The sequence below is a fragment of the Amaranthus tricolor genome, chromosome 2, assembly GCF_026212465.1.
Source record: "Amaranthus tricolor cultivar Red isolate AtriRed21 chromosome 2, ASM2621246v1, whole genome shotgun sequence".
Lineage (NCBI taxonomy): Eukaryota > Viridiplantae > Streptophyta > Magnoliopsida > Caryophyllales > Amaranthaceae > Amaranthus > Amaranthus tricolor.
This window is the reverse complement of record NC_080048.1, coordinates 15,257,225-15,263,122: the sequence shown is the minus strand read 5'-3', so window position 1 is coordinate 15,263,122 and position 5,898 is coordinate 15,257,225. Positions and strand designations below refer to the sequence as shown.

The 5,898-nt window shown below is 32.6% G+C and overlaps 1 long non-coding RNA gene across 1 annotated transcript; it reads right to left on the bottom strand.

Annotated features, from left to right (window-relative positions):
- Nucleotides 1-3,064: 3,064 nt before the first annotated feature.
- On the bottom strand, nucleotides 3,065-5,606 carry LOC130805026 (uncharacterized). The gene is made up of 2 exons (XR_009040129.1): nucleotides 4,673-5,606; nucleotides 3,065-3,322 (listed from the first exon to the last, which is right to left on the bottom strand). It is a non-coding gene; the product is annotated as an uncharacterized LOC130805026 (long non-coding RNA).
- Between the last annotated feature and the right edge of the window lie 292 nt (nucleotides 5,607-5,898).

Sequence of the window (5,898 nt, the reverse complement as noted above, 5' to 3'; positions counted from 1 at the left end):
TATGAGCATGCTTGGGTCATTGGGCGTCGGGTGGCCGATATCGCCCCTTGACCGAGGTGTTACCATGCAGGCCTTGAAAACCCAAATATGGTGGCCTCTTCACTGGTTTAGTACCTTAGTGTGTTAGTTTTTTCCGAAGGTAGGACCCGAGAGAGTCAGCTGGAGGGGGCATGAGCTCATACTTTGCCATGGGCGCCGGGTGGCCAATAACGCCCTTGGCCGTGTCACTATGCCATGAATAGAGAAAAGATACTCTACCTTTGAATATACTTCGAGAGATTAGTAGTTTGAAAGAGAAATTATGAGAAAATAGAGGTGTTTAGATAGATGAGTAGACTCGTTATTGCAATACTATATCATTGTCTATAGTTTTGTTCCATGACTCTAATTGTTATAAGTTCATTAATTACTGACGTGTATGCGTTTGTTGTTGTTTGTTCATGACTCTCTATGATGTTCCTACTATGACACATCTGACTATATAGTCATTATGTTGAGCAGCATGAGGATCATAGCTTGACATGACAGGTATAGGAGCTTCTTTTGCTTTGCATTGGGGAAAAGAGCAGAGTGTGGTCGTAACAATTGTGTACAAGTTGCCTAATGCTTGTAGCTTCTATATTACTTGTAAAGTTTTCTTTTGAGATTGTATAATTTCTTTCGTATGGAGCCATATGAATCCTTGTATGATTCATAGTTCCGCTGCGTAGTTTTTGGATGTATAGTAGTGAGAATACTCCTTTAGTATCCGTCAAATCGATGCGTTAACACTGGAACCACGATCTTCGTTAGAGTTGATAATTTGAGAAAATACTGAAACAAAAATCAAAGAAAAGAGGGAATTAAGAAATACTGCAACGAAAATATATAAATAAAAATTATATAATAAACAAAATTATTGGTAGAAAGAGGATGAGAGAAGCAGGCAATTGCAAATTCAGATGTAGAGAGGAATGAAGCAATTTAGTATTTGAATAGGATGAAGAATTAGGGTTTTGTTTCAAAAATAATCAACATTAGAATGAAAAAAAGAATTGAATGAGAAAAAAAATTAAAATTCAAATTAATGGATGAGTTAAATGTTAAAGGATGAAATTAAATGAGAAAAAAAAACTCAAAGCTTTGATGTGCAACAATGGAGGAAGAAAGAGAATGAGTTAGATTAAAGGATAGGTCAAGGGGTAGAAGAAAAGTCAAAAGGTAAAAAAGTCTGTACGAGTGATTGTATTGTAGAACTAGTCACTTAGCTTGAATATGGTCAAGACACTACTTTAAAGATTGTAATTTACAAAGAAAAAAAGACATGAAAATTATAACTCGCAAAAATATCAAACATTACCACTTTAATTTGCAATTAATTTTTTTAAAGATAGGTGCAACACTAAACTAAAAGTCCGCCGAATACCTTCTCTTCACCTAATGTTTAATTCCCCGGTGTCATACGGTCTTACCGCACTCCTAAACTTGTCTCAAATTTATTTAATTATTATAACATCGCAGAAACACGAAAAGCCTAATTTCGAGCTTTAATTAATCTTTAGCTTTTATTTTTAATTACCTTCCTTTTTCTTTATATGTAACACCCGAATTTCCTCCCTTTTTTCACGAATTCTGGTTTCGTTTAAGGGGTTGGAAAATCAGGGGTGTTACATTCACCGTCCTCTCCAAACTCTCCGAGTACGGTCCATCCCTTAGCACACCATATTGATAATGCAAAATTTTCTAATGGGCATTGTATGTTCATAGCTAATAATTCTGCAGGAATGAAACCACATTCCTTTATAGAGGTTATATAGAGCCCTGACTAGCAAGCTGCCATGTCTAACGAAATTAGGATTTGGAAAATAATGAGACTTGGTACAAATCTCCCCTTGGAAAGAAGGCTCCTGGATGCAAATGGGTCTGAAAAATGAAGATTCATGTTGATGGCTCAGCTGAACGTTTTAAAGTTTATCTGGTCATTTTGGAAATCATCTGTAACAACCTGAAACTAACCAGCTAATTAAATAAGATTAATTTAAACTAATGCAGAAATTTACCACTTATATCGGGCTATTACGTTGATAATATAATCAATTACTCAACTGGTTATATTATCCATTAGAAATCTATCAAGAATTTAAATATCAGAATTTACAATTTTTAAAAGATGTAAAGAAACTACATTATAAGAATTATTTTAAACGATTTAAAATATATAAATTTCTGCAGAAAATCCAACAGAGTTCCATTTGTAAATCAGATAATCAATATTTTTCCTTTTTGACTTAAAGTCACCCTGCAAGTTCAAAATCCACATTTCAAAATAACAACCACCCAGTGGCACATGCGCCAAACATTTCAAAATCACATCACCTCGTAGGGTGAAATCTTTTCTCTAATAATCCAAAATAAGTACTAAAATAATTTTGAATAAAAGATTTATTTTACTTACATTCCTTTATATGACTGGATGAGACTATTTTATTGATTAATGATCTTTACGTTTCCAGGTGTCTTTGACTTCATCAATCGCAAAACTGTCCTCCACAAGAACAAGCTCATAGAACAAAACCACATAGTCAGGTTATGTTGAGTATACATTTATATAGCTTAATTTTAATAATCAAAATTTATTTAGTTGTTTACACTTTTTGGATTAGTAATATTAATTATAAATCATAAGAAAATGATTAATATCTTATAAATAACTTAATTTCTCTCACAATCCAACCAAAATACTAACTATTTATAAAGTTTTAGCAAAACGAAAATGTTCACTAGTAAAAAGGTCCTTATTTGTATCTTGTTTTTAAGCTTATTTGTATCTTATGTTGGGGGTACTAACAAGAGGATTACAAATAACACATTATTTGTATCGTTTGAAAACCAAAGATACAAATAAGTGTTATTTGCATCGTTTGTTTCAAACAAATGATACAAATAACATGTTATTTGTAACGTTTGTTTGATACAAATAACACTTATTTGTATCGTTTGTTTGAACCTTAGATCAAAAATGACCTATTTTTAAATTAAAAATAATTATAATATCCTATATATCTATATCGACTAGGGATTAATATTATATATATATCTATAGAGGTCGAATATATAATATACGATTGAATAATACGTACATTAATTAGAAAATATTCTTTTACCTAACGTCCACTACTACACTTACATATATAATCACATACGATCGAATAGTAGTACTAGTATTGCTTGTACAAAATTACATTTAGTTTATCAAAAAGTTCGATCTAAAGAACTTAACCCATTGCTCACGAACCTCATCTATTTCATCTTGGCTATATGTGCTTGATCTTGCAATGTACTCCTTCAAAAAAAAATAATAAACAAAACAAATTAAAATAAATACATTTATTAATTAAAAAAATAAATAATTTGAGATTTAGTGTATCATTTAAGCCTTTCATGGCTCACATTAGCAGACACTGTTGATACATGTGTCAAGGAACTAACTCAACCAAAAGCTTAAGCTGATAGTTGAAGCCCCAGGATATGTTATATACTCTAACACGCCCCCTCACACGAGACCCCATTGGGCTAGAAGTGTGGATGCGTATAGGCGCTGAATATTCCAATTTAAATGAGGGGTGGTTGAGATTCAAACTCGTGACCTCTCACGTTGGCTCTGATACCATGTCAAGGAACCAACTCAACCAAAAGCTTAAGCTGATGGTTGAAGCCCCAGGATATGTTATATACTCTAACAACATGTTTAGTGTATCAAAGAAAGAAAAGTAGCTAATTAAACAAAGAAAAATGTAATCAAAATTGTCAAAATTGTTGCAAGACTTTGAAATTTTGTTGACACTACACGAAACAAATCATTACTTCATTTTCCAATCCATTTCAAACTTTTTAGCTATCCTCAAGCAGCATCAACATTAGGAATCACAAACCCCAACTGTAGAAATGTCCCATACATGACGAAATTCATACACATAAACATTAACAATCATACATACTCATCATCATCCCAATGAGTCGCTTAGAGGCAGGGTTTGGGGATGAGGGAATATAGGCAGACCAATACCCTCATCACAAGGAGGTTGCGATTAAAGAGAGCCTCTCAACTTAAGTATCATCTAACATATGTGAAAGGTAGCAGACAATGCAATTGAAAAAACAAAAGTTGCATTAATTCATAGTTTTCTCTTGAACCACATACATGAATGAAATTGTATGACTAAGCACTCCTAATAATTAAACCAACATAGGGTCACCGAGCACAATGGTCTAGAATGATACTAAGGAGGTGATTCTCAATTAGTTCATAAATTCAAAATAAGAGTCATCCTAGGAAAAATGTTAATAAAAGTTAATAAAATTAAAATTCAAAACAGGTCATAACAGTACCTTATCTTAACATGGTGATATAAAGATTTGACCAGAACAATTTATGAGGTTGGGACATTAACAATAGCACATTTTCACACTAAAAAAAAGGGCAAACAACGACAATCGAATAAATGCAATTAAAAATAAACAAGAAAAATCAAATGCGATTTCTATATAAGCAAGCAGTAGGCAAAAGAAAGAGAATTTTTAGGAAGCAGCAGCAGGCATTGATATGATGATGAGCAGATATCTAAGTGTACAAATTAAAGAACACAACAAAGGAAAATTGAAAAGGGGAATAGGAATAGATGTAAAGACAAACCTGTCTAGCCCAAGCTTCACGCCCAACAGGATTAATATAGTTTTGGATAAGCACAACACCATTGAAATTAAATAGGAGAACGTTCGACCAGTCATCCAAAGTTCCAATGATAAAGATTTTATGAACGAAGGAGGCTACAATGAAGATGAGCTATTTACATGATGAACTTTAGGCAAACAAAGATAGTCCATTTCTAAATCCTTATAATGATGAACTTTAGGCAAACAAAGATACTCGATCTATTTATCTATCAACTTAAATTAGCTCTTCTGAAACTTGCATCTACATGTTAAAACTTGCAATCAAATAGAAAGGAGCTTAAGCTTAACTCTTCCTTTCATTACAAAATAACCACAGAAAAATAGAGGCCTCAATGGGCATTATCAATTACCAGTTCTACTAATACAATACTAATTACTAAACTAAAACTAGTTACCGGGCCTCAATGTCGTTATAACTAAAATGAGTGGACATTGCTTTTTACCTTGACTCTAACCTCCATTACCTATATATATCGGCGTTTAGCTAAATTCCATACTACACATCCAATTACATATGCCAGTAGGATTCATCAATCATTTCCTATGAAACATTTACTTTTGCAAACACAATACTATATAAATACATTATAAAACTTTCGCTTTCTTTTTATGTTTTGTTAAATCAAATACATTTTTCATTTTCTTTGCTAAAACATTTTCTTTTAAACTATATAAAACATCAATCTATGGAATGGATAGAACCTTCTTTTCTATTTTCTTTGCTAAAACATTTTCTTTTAAAATTTTGAAATCATCAATCCATGGAATGGAACGGACTTTCTTTTCCATCGGGCTAGCTAGGCTTTCCGGATAACTATTAAACAAAGATCCCTAGTGTGCACACCCCACAGACGACCAAACCGTAGCAGAATATCTAAGTCCGAGGTACCGATCAACGTACCCCCTAACTATTATGTAGTGTTGAGATAATCTCAACAAGGTTCTAATTCCTTGAGACACCACAAAGGTAATCCCAACTGTTTCGAAACATTAAACCATTTATTAAGCTTTTCTGTAACTATTTTGTAGTTTCAAGATTCAAGAAGAACCTTTCTATATTAGGAAGAATATCTTCCTATATTCAAAACAATCGCAACTATAGTAAGATACAAACCTTTGTAATCTTTTCTCGTAACTATTAAAGATTTCAGTAAGAAATTCAATCTTTTCAACTACAGTAAGCCA